Consider the following 16814-nt stretch of genomic DNA (forward strand, 5'->3'; position numbering starts at 1 on the left):
ACAATGTGTAGTATCGTAAAATACCAGCAAACGAAAAAGAATTAAAATGGAAAACACAAAATTAAATGAAAAATAAATCATAAAACCAAAAAAAACCCAAACATTTTAGTACCGGTTGGTGTTACCAACCGGTACTAAAGGGCTCCCGGCCCCCGGAGCTGGCTCGTGCCACGTGGTTGCCCTTTAGCACCGGTTCGTGCTGAACCGGTACTAAAGGGGGGGGCCTTTAGTGACCACACTTTAGTGCCGGTTATGGAACCGACACTAAAGGGCCTTACGAACCGGTGCTATTGCCCGGTTCTGCACTAGTGGTAGGCAATCCATAAGTGGCTCTCATGATAGATTCATAAGGTAATTTTATTTTCTTTCGAGGGAAGTGTTCCATGCCCTTTTTAATGGAAATTGAAATCTAATATTCCCTTCCTTCATATCAATAATTGCACCAACCGTTCTAAGGAAAGGTCTACCAAGAATAATAGGGCAAGAAGGATTGCAATCTATATCAAGAACGATAAAATCTACGGGTACATAATTCCTATCAGCAACAATAAGAACATCATTAATTCTTCCCATAGGTTTCTTAATAGTGGAATCCGCAAAATGCAAGTTTAGAGAGCAATCATCAAAATCACGGAAAGCTAGTAAATCACACAAAGTTTTGGGAATAGTAGAGACACTAGCACCCAAATCACACAAAGCATAAAACTCATAATTTTTAATTTTAATTTTAATAGTTGGTTCCCACTCATCATAAAGTTTTCTAGGGATAGAAACTTCCAATTCAAGCTTTTCCTCATAAGATTGCATCAAGGCATCAATGATATGTTTAGTAAACGCTTTATTTTGACTATACGTGTGAGGAGATTTTAGCACGGATTGCAACAAGGAAATACAATCAATCAAAGAGCAATTTTCATGGTTAAATTCCTTGAAATCCATAATAGTGGGTTTAGCAATATCTAGGGTTTTAATTTCTTCAATCCCACTTTTATCAAATTTAGCATCAAGATCAACAAATTCCGAATTCTTAGAACGCCTTCTAGGTAAAGGTGGATCATATTCAGTCCCATCATTATCAAGATTCATATTGCAAAACAAAGATTTAATAGGGGACACATCAATAAATTTTAGATCTTCATCGTTATTTTCATAGGAATCCGGTTTAGCAGCCATCTTATTGACTAAGGTAGCTTGCATATCCGAAATTTCAGCAGTTAATTTTTCAAGATGGGCAATTTGGGATCTTATACCATCAAATTCTTTAGACATATCATCGAGCTCTTTATTCATATAATTCATGAAATTTTTTTGTTCCTTAAGCTCATTTCTAAAGATATTATTATGCTAAAATTGCAAAACAATAAACTTCCTGACGTTGTTTTCGATCTCCTCTAACCTTTTAAGGTGAAGATCACCAAATCTAGGTAGAGCCATCGTGACAAACAAGCAATCCAACACATGAGCAAACAAGAGCAAACGGGCAAAAGAGGCAAATAGAGAGGGAGGATAGAGAGAGAGGGCGAATAAAACGGCAAGGGTGAAGTGGGGGAGAGGAAAACGAGAGGCAAATGGCAAATAATGTAATGCAGGAGATAGGGATTGTGATGGGTACTTGGTATGTCGACTTTTGCGCAGACTCCCCGGCAACGGCGCCAGAAATTCTTCTTGCTACCTCTTGAGCACTGCGTTGGATTTCCCCGAAGAGGAAGTGATGATGCAGCAAAGTAGCATAAGTATTTCCCTCAGTTTTTGAGAACCAAGGTATCAATCCAGTAGGAGGCTACGCTCGAGTCCCTCGTACCTACACAAAAACAATAGCTCAACGCAACCAACGCGCTTAGGGGTTGTCAATCCCTTCACGGTCACTTACGAAAGTGAGATATGATAGAGATGATAAATAATATTTTTTGGTATTTTTGGTATAGAGATGCAAAGTAAATAAAGTAAAAGCAAAGTAAAAGCAAAGCAATAATAAAGTGATGGAGATTGATATGATGAGAAAGAGACCCGGGGGCCATAGGTTTCACTAGTGGCTTCTCTCAAGTGCATAACTATTCTACGGTGGGTGAACAAATTACTGTTGAGCAATTGACAGAATTGAGCATAGTTATGAGTATATCTAGGTATGATCATGTATATAGGCATCACGTCCGAGACAAATAGACCGAAATGATTCTGCATCTACTACTAGTACTCCACTCATCAATTGCTATCCAGCATGCATCTAGAATATTAAGTTAAAAACAGAGTAACGCCTTAAGCAAGATGACATGATGTAGAGGGATAGTTTCATGCAATATGATAAAAAGCCCATCTTGTTATCCTCGATGGCAACAATACAATACGTGCCTTGCTGCCCCTTCTGTCACTGGGAAAGGACACCGTAAGATTGAACCCAAAGCTAAGAACTTCTCCCATGGCAAGAACAACCAATCTAGTAGGCCAAACCAAACTGATAATTCGAAGAGACTCACAAAGATAACCAATCATACATAAAAGAATTCGGAGAAGATTCAAATATTATTCATAGATAGACTTGATCATAAACCCACAATTCATCGGTCTCAACAAACACACTGCAAAAAGAAGATTACATCGAATAGATCTCCACGAGAGAGGGGAGTACATTGTATTGAGATCCAAAAGGAGAGAAGAAGCCATCTAGCTAGTAGCTATGGACACCGTAGGTCTGAAGTAAACTACTCACAATTCATCGGAGGGGCTTGGATGATGATGTAGAAGCCCTCTGTGATTGATGCCTCCTCCGGCGGAGCTCCGGAACATGCCCCAAGATGGGATCTCGTGGATACAGAAAGTTGCGGCGGTGGAATTAGATTTTTGGCTCCGTCCCCGATCGTTTGGGGGTCATGGATATATATAGGAGGAAGAAGTACGTCGGTGGAGCTTTGAGGGGCCCACGAGGCAGGGAGAGCGCCCTAGGGGGGCACCCCCTACCCTCGTGAGCACCTCATGGCTTTCTTGATGGAGGGTCCAAGTCTCCTGGATCTTATCTGATGAGAAAATCACGTTTCCGAAGGTTTCATTCCATTTGGACTCCGTTTGATATTCCTTTTCTTCGAAACCCTGAAACAGGCAAAAAACAACAATTCTGGGCTGGGCCTCCGGTTAATAGGTTAGTCCCAAAAATAATATAAAAGTGGAAAATAAATCCCAATAATGTCTAAAACAGTAGATAATATAGCATGGAGCAATCAAAAATTATACATATGTTGGAGACGTATCACATGACAATTGTTTTTATAATCCAGCTAGAATCACATATGTCAGGGAAAGTACATAGTCACTACGACTCAAAATTTTCCTCCTCTATGCAGTCCAGCAGGCGGTCTAATTTACAATCCTGCTGGGAATATTTGGCAGCTACTTCTACTTGGTTATATACCAAATTCATGGAATTTCTTTTCCATCTGACCCTAGAGGTCCGACTCGAGCCATATGATTTGGATCAAGCTTGGTATACCGCATTTTCACCATGGCCCAGGCTTCCTGTGTGCCTTCCCGATAGGCCGATATCTTCCAAAGTTGAAAGCACCGCCGCGCTCCCTTAAATAGTTGTATCAGCTCCTCCATCTTTCCCGGAGGGGAGGCAGCTAGCCATAGGGACTTGGCAACACTTCACATCGCCTGACGAGCCTGCTCGTGCACCTGCGACAGTTCTTGTAGCAGATCACTCAATGATCCGGACATCTCCTCTTTGGGACGACCAGTCAGCATACCTGCAGACATAAGTCTGTCAGCCCTCTGCCTCTGAATTATTCGAAGGTAAGTTCGAACTACATACTGAATATACCGCCCCGCAGCCTTTTATTCTCCTTTACGGAGTCTGCTAGCTGGGCCCGTACATCTTTCAGTTCCTCGCTCATTTGGGTGTCCGAATCCTGGAGCTTGTTTTCTCCTGAACAACTTTTGTTAGCACACGCTCGTCCGCGACTAGCATCTTTTTGGCTCCATGTTCTCCGCTTCGAGCGGCGTCTAGTTGTTCTTGTAGTTGGTCTAATGATCCAATAAAAAGGTAAGCAACCAGGTTAGCATTATTAGTGTACCATTATGTTTTCTCGATGGAGGGAAACATTACTAGGGGATGCCTTTTTGGATTTCTCCAGTTCGGCATTGGCAGCAGTTAGCTGGCTCCGACACTTTTCTAGTTCCTGAGTTAACAGGGTGTTCTTCTCCATAAGCACCTGGTTATACATTGATCCTTAAATCAGTTGTATCAACTACTTTAAGTCTCGGGGGCTACTGCTGTATGATTATTAAATCTACGCTTACCTGCATATCTTTTAGAGCTGGTCTGCGGCTCTAACAAGCCCATCCCGAGCAACTCGAATATATGCATCAGCCGAATTGAAGGCATCAAATGATGCTTTTGAAAAACCAGGGTTACGAAGAATGGCCCTCCGATGACGATGATTCATAGCACTCTCAACTTCAGAGTTCGTGATGGACACATTGTCCGAATCCTCTGTGGGAGGACAGTTCGGTGCCACTCCCATATCAGCCCCCGTTCTTTGGGCGGAGTCCGGAACGTGGCTAGTAAAGGCACGACCGGCCGGATCCCTGGACACAGTCTGGAGGATACTTTCCGGCTGGAATACGGTGAGTGGCATTTCAGTTGGATGTGATGATCAGAACGGGTATTCTTGAAAAGAAAAGCCTTACCTCTTTGACGAGGGTTCTGTCGTGCTATCATTGGCCTTCCTCTTTGAAGATGTGCCAGGCGCGAGCACTGCTCTCCTCGGAGACGCTTTTGGTGCATGTTGCGGTACTGAGCGTCTCCCCTTTGAAACACAGAATAGTGTGGTGGGTGCGGCATAGTAAGGGAACTCTCTAGAAGAAAGTATCGGCTAAAATGACTTACGTGCGAAGAGGAAGGAGGCCAGGGTAATCAGCGATGATGGGTACATCTGTGCCGTCATAGCTCGTCTGATAGAAAACGCCATCTTTGAGCTCCACGAATATGTCAGGATCTTCCTCATATCCGGGGTCAAGATCCTGATTTTGATTCTCCGGCTGAGGGGCGGGGTTATGGATCCCCTCGACAGCCTTTCGCCATTCCTGTCATGAATGAATAAGATACCGCCCTTCAAAAATAATTCAGGGAGAGGAGTCGAATAGTGGAGTTAGAGCTTACCCAGCTAGGAGAGTTATACATGGAAAACCCATCTCGATATTGGAGACGGGTGAAATCCTCCTGCTCCCCTTTATATAGTTCGGTCAATATTTTGGCCAAAGCGGCGGGAGTCTTCGGGCCCTTCCGACCGCAGCGGGAGGCGTCGTCTTCCCCATTGTAATGCCACATGGGTAGCCCTATATATTGGAGTGGTTGGACCCCCCGCGTTATGGGGACCGCCATTACCTCGACTACTGACAATCCGGACTGGGCGAGCATCTTAATCTTACCCAGCAATAGACTGATCTCTGCGCTATCCTCTTCCTCGAGGCTCCGAGGACACCAGCTATGGCGTTTCTTCAACGGAGCACTTGAAAATTCAGGGACGCCCATCCGGACTGGATCTGGAAGTATGACGTCCTCAATATAAAACCATTCAGAGGTCCACTCTTCGGAAGCTTTCTTCGGTGTGCCGGATAGGTATCCGGTCTCAGCAATGCGCCATATTTTGGCCCCGCCCACTTCAAATAGCGATCCCTCGTGTTGCGCGGGACAAGACAGAACAACCTTCTCCAGAGATCAAAATGGGCCTCACAACCCAGGAATAGTTCGCATAAAGCGACATAACCCACAATGTGCAGGATGGAGGCTGGGGTAAAATTGTGCAGCTAGAGGCCATAATACTCCAAAAGCCCTCGGAGGAATGGATGAATTGGAAATCCCACGCCCCTCAGTAGATAGGGGATGAAGCACACTCGTTCCCCCGCAGATGGATTGGGGAAATCCTCTGCCTGGTTTTTGCCGTTGAAGGAAGCCAACCCTTCTCGAACAGGGACCAGATCCGCAGGGGGGAGAAATCCCTGCATTTGCAACTTCGCCAATCAACTATGGGACACGGAGCACCTCTCCCACTCGTCTTTCTCTGGGTCGGAACGGGAGGAGGAGTTGGGAATAGTAGCCATGTTGGAATGGTCTTTCCTGGCAATCTCTGAGGATTTTCTCCGTATGGTGTCGAATGGATATGAGACCCAATCTCTTTAAATAGACGCTCTTTCCTGCATGGCCAGGGTGTTATTTGCAAAAAAATACCTTGACCATCCGCATTCGCCCGACACATGGAAGCTGAAGTCATCGATGCATAGAAGCCGAGGGGCGTGGCCTTGAATTAAAAACCGAATACATTACTTGGAAGTCGTCGAAGGAGGAACCCGCCTTGCAATGCCGAAGACAATCTGCGCGCCGAACACCTCATCATTGAAGCCTGGTTCGGGGGTGATACATCTCCAACGTATCTATAATTTTTGATTGTTCCATGCTATATTATATTCTATTTTAGACATTATTGGGCTTTATTATACACTTTTATATTATTTTTGGGACTAACCTACTAACCGGAGGCCCAGCCCAGAATTGCTGTTTTTTGCCTATTTTAGGGTTTCGAAGAAAAGGAATATCAAACGGAGTCCAAACGGAATGAAACCTTCGGGAACGTGATTTTCGGAACGAACATGATCCAGAGGACTTGGACCCTACGCCAAGAAATCAACCAGGAGGCCATGAGGTAGGGGGCGCGCCTACCCCTCAGACGCGCCCTCCACCCTCGTGGGCCCCCTGTTGCTCCACCGACGTACTACTTCCTCCTATATATAACTACGTACCCCCAAACGATCAGAAACGGAGCCAAAACCCTAATTCCACCGCCATAACTTTCTGTTTCCACGAGATCCCATCTTGGGGCCTGTTCCGGAGCTCCGCCGGAAGGGGGCATCGATCACGGAGGGCTTCTACATCAACACCATAGCCCTTCCCATGAAGTGTGAGTAGTTTACCTCAGACCTTAGGGTCCATAGCTATTAGCTCGATGGCTTCTTCTCTCTTTTTGGATCTCAATACAATGTTCTCCCCCCTCTCGTGGAGATCTATTCGATGTAATCTTCTTTTGCGGTGTGTTTGTTGAGACCGATGAATTGTGGGTTTATGATCAAGTTTATCTATGAACAATATTTGAATCTTCTGAATTCTTTTATGTATGATTGGTTATCTTTGCAAGTCTCTTCGAATTATCAGTTTGGTTTGGCCTACTAGATTGATCTTTCTTGCAATGGAAGAAGTGCTTAGCTTTGGGTTCAATCTTGCGGTGTCCTTTCCTAGTGACAATAGGGGCAGCAAGGCACGTATTGTATTGTTTCCATCGAGGATAACAAGATGGGGTTTTTATCACATTGCATGAATTTATCCCTCTACATCATGGCATCTTGCTTAAAGTGTTACTCTGTTCTTATGAACTTAATACTCTAGATGCATGCTGGATAGTGGTCGATGTGTAGAGTAATAGTAGTAGATGCAGGTAGGTCGGTCTACTTGTCTCGGATGTGATGCCTATATACATGATCATACCTAGATATTCTCATAACTATGCTCAATTCTGTCAATTGCTCAACAGTAGTTTGTTTACCCGCCGTGAATACTTATGCTCTCGAGAGAAGCCACTAGTGAAACCTATGCCCCCCGGGTCTATCTTCCATCATATTAATCTTCCAACACTTAGTTATTTTCATTGCCTTTTATTTTACTTTGCATCTTTATCATAAAAGTACCAAAAATATTATCTTATCATATCTATCAAATCTCACACTTGTAAGTGACCGTGTAGGGATTGACAACCCCTTATCGCGTTGGTTGCGAGGATTTATTTGTTTTGTGTAGGTGCGAGGGACTCGCGCGTAGCCTCCTATTGGATTGATACCTTGGTTCTCAAAAACTGAGGGAAATACTATGCTACTTTGCTGCATCACCCTTTCCTCTTTAAAGGAAAACCAACGCAGTGCTCAACAGGTAGCAAGAAGGATTTCTGGCGCCGTTGCCGGGGAGGTCTACGCCAAAGTCAACATACCAAGTACCCATCACAACCCTTATCTCCCACATTACATTATTTGCTATTTGCCTCTCGTTTTCCTCTCCCCCACTTCACCCTTGCTGTTTTATTTGCCCTCTCTTTTTCTCGCTCGCCTTTCTTCCGCCATGTCTGAATCAAAAAGGGTTGGGGATTCTCTCCCTAGTTTTAGTACTTTGGATAACCATTCTATTCTCGCTAAGCTCATAAATAAGGATACTATGGAAAAACCTACAGGAGTTATCAATGAGAATCTTAATAATTTTGATGAAGATGATTCCGGAATTTTTCATTATTTACTTGATGAATCTTTGAAAGATGCTTGGTATAGACTATTAAGGATCAGGGCTAGCTATGTGCCTCAATACCAAATTGAAATTTACTTAAAAAGCTTTTATATTGCCCTTCCTTCTTCTTTTAAGCATGTCTTAGATTCTATATTGGAAGAAGGCTTTCTTGAAGGGGATGCCATAGACACTTATGAGAAGATGAAAGCCATATTTGGGCACCCCATGAATGAGAAAGTTGAATCTACATCTCTTTTGCTCTCTTACCAAAATGAATCTATCAAAGAGATGAAGGCTAGCTTAGATACAAATTTCCGTAACATACTTAATCTTTACTATACCATTAATAGCCATGTGCTTTATCAAAATAGAAAGATTAATTCCATAGATAGCAAGTTTGCTCTTTTCTTCCCTAAAACCAAAGATGTCAATACCTAGATCTATTCTTGCTTTTTATGCCTAGCTAGGGGCGTTAAACGATAGCGCTTGTTGGCAGGCAACCCAATTTTATTTGTATTCCTTGCTTTTTGCTCCTGTTTAGTAATAAATAATTTATCTAGCCTCTGTTTTGGTTGTGTTTTTTGTGTTTAATTAGTGTTTGTGACAAGTAGAACCGTTGGGAAGACTTGGGGAAAGTCTTGTTAATCTTGCTGTAAAAAAACAGAAACTTTAGCGCTCACGAGAATTGCTGCCATTTTTATTTGGAAAGTGATATTTAGTTAATTCTTTTTGCAGATGATTAATAGATAAATTACTCACGACCAGACATTTATTTTAGAATTTTTGGGGTTCCATATATTGCGTTAGCTACATATTACTACTGACTGTTCTGTTTTTGACAGATTCTGTTTTTCGTGTGTTGTTTGCTTATTTTGATGAATCTATGGCTAGTAAAATAGTTTATAAACCATAGAGAAGTTGGAATACAGTAGGTTTAACACCAATATAAATAAAGAATGAGTTAATTACAGTACCTTGAAGTGGTGTTTTGTTTTCTTTCGCTAACGGAGCTCACAAGATTTTCTACTTTAAGTTTTGTGTTGTGAAGTTTTCAAGTTTTGGGTAAAGATTTGATGGATTATGAAACAAGGAGTGGCAAGAGCCTAAGCTTGGGTCTGCCCATGGCACCCCCAAGATAATCTAAGGACACCGTAAATCCAAAGCTTGGGGATGCCCCGGAAGGCATCCCCTCTTTCGTCTACTTCTATCGGTTACTTTACTTGGAGCTATATTTTTATTTACACATGATATGTGTTTTGCTTGGAGCGTCTTGTATTATTTGAGTCTTTATTTATTAGTTTACCACAATCATCCTTGCTGTACACACCTTTTGAGAGAGACACACATGATTCGGAAATTGTTAGAATACTCTATGTGCTTCACTTATATCTTTTGAGTTATATAGTTTTTGCTCTAGTGCTTCACTTATATCTTTTAGAGCGCATCGGTGGATTTGTTTTATAGAAACTATTGTTCTCTCATGCTTCACTTAGATTATTTTGAGAGTCCTACAAAACAGCATGGTAATTTTTTTTAATTATGTTAGTCATTCAAGATTAATAATAAAATTCTCTTATGAGTGTGTTGAATACTATGAGAAGTTTGATACTTGATAATTGTTTAGATATGGAGATGGTAATATTAGAGTCATGCTAGTTGAGTAGTTGTGAATTTGAGAAATACTTGTGTTAAAGTTTGTGATTCCCATAGCATGCACGTATGGTGAACCATTATGTGATGAAGTCGGAACATGATTTATTTATTGATTGTCTTCCTTATGAGTGGCGGTCGGGGATGAGCGATGGTCTTTTCCTACCAATCTATCCCCCTAGGAGCATGAACGTAACACTTTGCTTTGATAACTTGTAGATTTTTGCAATAAGTATATGAGTTCTTTATGACTAATGTTGAGTCCAGGGATCATACGCACTCTCACCCTTCCCCCATGCTAGCCTCTCTAATACCGCGCACCTTTCGCCGGTATCATACACCCACCATATACCTTCCTCAAAACAGCCACTATATCTACCTATCATGGCATTTCCATAGCCATTCCGAGATATATTGCCATGCAACTTTCCACCGTTCCGTTTACTATGACACGCTCCATCATTGTCATATTGCTTTGTATGATCATGTAGTTGACATTGTATTTGTGGCAAAGCCACCGTTCATAATTCTTTCACACATGTCACTCTTGATTCATTGAATATCCCGGTACACCGCCGGAGGCATTCACATAGAGTCATATTTTGTTCTAAGTATTGAGTTGTGATTGTTGAGTTGTAAGTAAATAAAAGTGTGATGATCATCATTTTTAGAGCATTGTTCCAAGTGAGGAAAGGATGATGGAGACTATGATTCCCCCACAAGTCGGGATGAGACTCTGGACGAAAAATAATAATAATAATAATAATAATAATAATAATAATAATAATAATAGTAATAATAATAATAATAATAATAAAGAGGCCAAAGAAGCCCAAATAAAAAAGAGGCCATAAAAAAGAAGGAAAAGGCCCAAATAAAAAATGAGAGAAAAAGAGAGAAGGGACAATGCTACTGTCCTTTTACCACACTTGTGCTTCAAAGTAGCACCATGATCTTCATGATAGAGAGTCTCCTATGATATCACTTTCATATACTAGTGGGAATTTTTCACTATAGAACTTGGCTTGCATATTCCAGTGATGGGCTTCCTCAAAATGCCCTAGGTCTTCGTGAGCAAGCGAGTTGGATGCACACCCACTTAGTTTCTTTTGTTGAGCTTCCATATACTTATAGCTCTAGTACATTTGTTGCATGGCAATCCCTACTCACTCACATTGATATCTATTGATGGGCATCTCCATATCCCGTTGATACGCCTAGTTGATGTGAGACTATCTTCTCCCTTTTTGTATTCTCCACAACCACCATTCTATTCCACATATAGTGCTATGTCCATGGCTCACGCTCATGTATTGCATGAAGATTGAAAAAATTTGAGAATGTCAAAAGTATGAAACAATTGCTTGGCTTGTCATCGGGGTTGTGCATGATTTAAATACTTTGTGTGGTGGAGATAGAGCATAGCCAGACTATACGATTTTGTAGGGATAACTTTCTTTGGCCATGTTATTTTGAAGAGACATAATTGCTTAGTTAGTATGCTTGAAGTATTATTATTTCTATGTCAATATTGAACTTTTGTCTTGAATCTTTCGGATCTGAATATTCATGCCACAATTAAGAAGAATTACATTGGAATTATGCCTAGTAGCATTCCACATCAAAAATTCTGTTTTTATCATTTACCTACTCGAGGACGAGTAGGAATTAAGCTTGGGGATGCTTGATACGTCTCCAACGTATCTATAATTTTTGATTGTTCCATGCTATATTATATTCTATTTTGGACATTATTGGGCTTTATTATACACTTTTATATTATTTTTGGGACTAACCTACTAACCGGAGGCCCAGCCCAGAATTGTTGTTTTTTGCCTGTTTTAGGGTTTCGAAGAAAAGGGATATCAAACGGAGTCCAAACGGAATGAAACCTTTAGGAACGTGATTTTCTGAACAAACATGATCTAGAGGACTTGGACCCTATGTCAAGAAATCAACCAGGAGGCCACGAGGTAGGGGGCGCGCATATCCCCCCAGTCGCGCCCTCCACCCTCGTGGGCCCCTTATTGATCCACCGACGTACTCCTTCCTCCTATATATACATACGTACCCCCAAACGATCAGAAACAGAGCCAAAACCCTAATTCCACCGCCGTAACTTTCTGTATCCATGAGATCCCATCTTAGGGCCTGTTCCGGAGCTCCGCCGGAGGGGGCATCGATCACGGAGGGCTTCTACATCAACACCATAGCCCTTCCGATGAAGTGTGAGTAGTTTACCTCAGACCTTCGGGTCCATAGTTATTAGCTAGATGGCTTCTTCTCTCTTTTTGGATCTCAATACAATGTTCTCCCCCCTCTCATGGAGATCTATTCGATATAATCTTCTTTTGCGGTGTGTTTGTTGAGACCGATGAATTGTGGGTTTATGATCAAGTTTATCTGTGAACAATATTTGAATGTTCTCTGAATTCTTTTATGTATGATTGGTTATCTTTGCAAGTCTCTTCGAATTATCAGTTTGGTTTGGCCTACTAGATTGATCTTTCTTGCAATGGTAAAAGTGCTTAGCTTTGAGTTCAATCTTGCGGTGTCCTTTCCTAGTGACAGTAGGGGCAGCAAGGCACGTATTGTATTGTTGCCATCGAGGATAACAAGATGTTTTTTATCATATTGCATGAATTTGTCCCTCTACATCATGTCATCTTGCTTAAAGCGTTACTCTGTTCTTATGAACTTAATACTCTAGATGCATGCTGGATAGCGAACGATGTGTGGAGTAATAGTAGTAGATGCAGGCAGGAGTCGGTCTACTTGTCTCGGACGTGATGCCTATATACATGATCATACCTAGATATTCTCATAACTATGCTCAATTCTGTCAATTGCTCAACAGTAATTTGTTTACCCGCCGTGAATACTTATGCTCTCGAGAGAAGCCACTAGTGAAACCTATGGCCCCCGGGTCTATCTTCCATCATATTAATCTTCCAACACTTAGTTATTTTCATTGCCTTTTATTTTACTTTGCATCTTTATCATAAAAATACCAAAAATATTATCTTATCATATCTATCAGATCTCACTCTCGTAAGTGATCGTGCAGGGATTGGCAACCCCTTATCGCGTTGGTTGCGAGGATTTATTTGTTTTGTGTAGGTGCGAGGGACTCGCGCGTAGCCTCCTACTGGATTGATACCTTGGTTCTCAAAAACTGAGGGAAATACTTACGCCACTTTGCTGCATCACCCTTTCCTCTTCAAGAGAAAACCAACGCAGTGCTCAAGAGGTAGCAGGGGGCTACTGAGGGAGTCCTGGACTAAAGGGTCCTCGGGCATCCGGCCTGTTAGCTATGGGCGGACTAGTGGGCTGTGAAGATACGAAGACCGAAGATAGCGCCCGTGTCCGGATAAGACTCTTCTTTGCGTGGAAGACAAGCTTGGCGACTAGATATGTAGATTCCTTTCTTTGTAACCGACCTTGTGTAACCCTAGATCCTCATGGTGTCTATATAAACCGGAGGACTCAGTCCGGAGGACAGACATTACCATAACCATACAAGTTAGGCCTCTAGGGTTTAGCTATTATGATATCGTGGTAGATCAACTCTTGTAATACTCATATTCATCAAGATCAATCAAGTAGGCCATAGGGTATTACCTTCATAGAGAGGGCCCAAACCTAAGTAAAACATTGTGTCCCCTGTCTCCTGTTACCATCGACCTTAGACGCACAGTTCGGGACCCCCTACCCGAGATCCGCCGGTTTTGACACCGACAAGGGGCTCCCCCCACCTGAATATATTACTGAAACATGTCACGGCAAGCTGTGTTACAGAATTACATGGGCACATTACAGCGTGCAAAGAGAAAAATCTGCCACGAGGAGGCATCTTCCTTGTCACATGACATAGAGAGCTTATGTGACCACAGGTCTACATCAAAGATGATGAGTCTAGAGAAGGTAGTCGAGCGCCTATCTATGGCCCTAAAGGCTTTTTTTCAATATAGATAGATAGGTCCTGAAAGCTTCACTAGTATTCAGCGTTATAGTACATAGCTCATACAAGGACTCAAAGAAAATGAAAATAGCATCTAAGTCTCCAACTTTTACAAGGACCCCAAACTGGAAAGTAGAATTGCAATCGGGTCCTGAACAACCTCCGCCCAGATGAAGCCTCGCCGTCGCCGGAACGAATCACTTGGGATGCCGAAACCTTCACAGTAGAGAGAAGGCGCTATGAACACCGAGCGGAAGATGAGACTACCTCCCTTATGTCAATATGTCCGGGAGGAAATAAATGGCCGCCCTTTGGCCCGAAGAGACGACGACACGATGGTGAAGACCGGCAGCCAGTAGGTGCCGTTGCTCCACGTAGAACTGCCGCCACTGATGATCCCCACTCCCATCTGCAAGAACCACATACAGATCCCCTTCCTTTCGAGCTCCCCGTCCACCTCCATGGTGGCCTCAAGATGTAGAAGAAGAGGATGGAGCCTTCTCCAAATCAGGGAACCAACGCGCTTATTTAGGGAGCTAGCTCCAGATCCGTCCCCTTCTCTTTGCCTCCACCATGGAGGAAGAGCAGAGGGCGACGTCGAAGACCACTAGTCGCTACACGGGAGCGACGGCGGGTTGCGCTCCAACGGCATCGCGCCAGACGACAACAAGTCAACCACACACCAAAGCCTAAAATTACTATTTACAGATTAGCACCAAGCTACTCCCCCATCTCTTCTCCGGCCAGCCTCGCCGGCGGCGAAGATCCGCGACCAGGCCGGGCCAGATCTCACTGAGTCGACTCTCAAAATCTTGGGCGGCTGTAAGGGAGGAGAGGACCATCGCTATGTGCAGATAATGCTTATTTGGAAGCATGCTCAATAGGGGAAGAGGAGGTGGTAGCCCATGAATATCTAAGGGTGCATGAGTTATTTTTATCTGCACGTAAACGTGTACGGTTTTTTGGTTTTGACCTATCCCCGAGTTTCTTCATCATTTATAAAAGAGAATCTTAAATACCATGGTGCAGAGTGGGGTCTGCGAGATGAGATTCGACCCATCAATGGTCAATAACAGACCAAAGTAATGTAATAATCACGACTGACTAGCTTCGATCACTTAGATTAGCCACAGTGGGAGTAACTTCAACAGTAACTTCAAGTCCAACTAAGCAAATTTGTCTATGTGTCAATGAGTTAATGAAGAGAGCGGTAGTTCTAGTAACTTAGCTAATTACTGTAACATCACATGTCCCAATGCAGTATGAGTCTATAACATAATAAATGGAGCTTTGCATGACACCACACCTATGTTACTACCCACTATGAAGGTAGTAATATAATCTAGGGATATGTGTATGTTACTAGTGTATGTTACTCTCCATTGTGGCTAGTCTTAATCTTTCTAGGGGGCAGCATTTAAAACAAGTTACTTACGTAAGTAGATAACGGTGGACAACCATAAGAATATAGTTAAGTAGTAACAGAAACAAATAAATCTATAAATCTTTCTTCATTAAATCATATCTGGACACTTGATATACATTAGAAGCAACATGCATATCCCAACATAGTGCAAGGGCGATGTAAAGAATGATTGAAAAAACACTTCACTTGGCCCTCGCGTCGCTCCCTCCTCAGGGGCGACACGGGCGGCGACCAAGAAGCCAAGGCCTCCGGCCGCCCCACTCCATCTACTCCCTCGCCGTCGCCGGCGCCTCCCGGGGGCAAAGCTCGTGCGGAGCAGGCGGCGGCGGGGCTAGTTTCCGCGATGGGCGACGCCTCGCGAGCGGGGATCTCTGGGCGGCGCGGCAGTGGGCGGCGGGTGGCGTAGCGGCGGGCGGAGGACGATGGATGGCGGCGCGTCTGGGACTCCGACGGGCAGCGACTTTGCCGGCCGTAGGCGCTGGTGGCGGTTGTAAGGCGCCGGCTGCTGCTCGCTTTTGGGGAACGGATCCGCCCGGATCTGGCTTCCCTGCAGCGGTTGCGCCTTGCTCGCCGGCGTTGGATCGCTGGGGCAGCGGCCCCAGGACGTGGTGGTGTCGTCGTGTCCGGCGGCAGCCTGCGAGGCGGTGGATTCGGGGCCCTTGCGCCCGGATCTGGTGGTGAGGCGGGCCGTCGGCCTATGGCGGCGGTCCGGCAGAAGCGTGCCTGCTCCGGTCCACCGGGGTGGCGGGGAGGTGCGTGGGGTCAGGGCAGCGGTGGTGCGGCCCTGCGTGCTGGGCGGCCGCGGTCTCATCGGCGCCGTTGTGGAGGGAGGTGGGCTGCAGTGGTTTCTGCAGCCGGTGGTGGTTGGCGGCGACGTGCTACCTTGTCTGCTTGGTCATGTGGCTGGGTGAGGACGGTCGGCATGATGCCGGAGACGGTTTGCTGGGTAGGCTGCGGTGAGGATGGATTTGGTAAGCTCCGAGCGAAAGCCTAGCTCGACCTCGGTCGTTGCCTGCGTTGACGGCGTCCTCGGACGTCGTTCCCTCCTTGGAGGCGTCGTCGTGGAGCTCCTTCACCACCATTGTCGCCTCGGTCTCAGGCTCTCCGGGTGAAAACCCAAGTTTTGACCTTGATTGGAACGGGCGCTGGCGGCATTCTTGTCGCTTCCCTCTTGGGGGCGACGCCTTGGAGGTTTGGTCCTCGTCAGCTTGCGGTGGCTCGGGTGGCTTTGTGGGTTCTTCGTCGGCCAGGCGTGTGCGCGGCCTCGGGGCCGGTGAGGAAGTCGGAGCGGCGGCTCCGAAGAACATTGTCGTGGAGTGTCTGAACTGGTCGCGTGGGCGGCAGCGTCATCAGCTTAGGTGAAGCGTGGCCTCGGGGCCGGCGGGGAAGTCGGAGCGGCGGCTCCGGAGAGCACCCCTGTGCTGTGGAGTGTCGGTTCTGGTCGTGTGGACGGCGGAGTCGTCGAC

Source organism: Triticum dicoccoides, chromosome 7A, assembly GCF_002162155.2.
Source record: "Triticum dicoccoides isolate Atlit2015 ecotype Zavitan chromosome 7A, WEW_v2.0, whole genome shotgun sequence".
NCBI lineage: Eukaryota > Viridiplantae > Streptophyta > Magnoliopsida > Poales > Poaceae > Triticum > Triticum dicoccoides.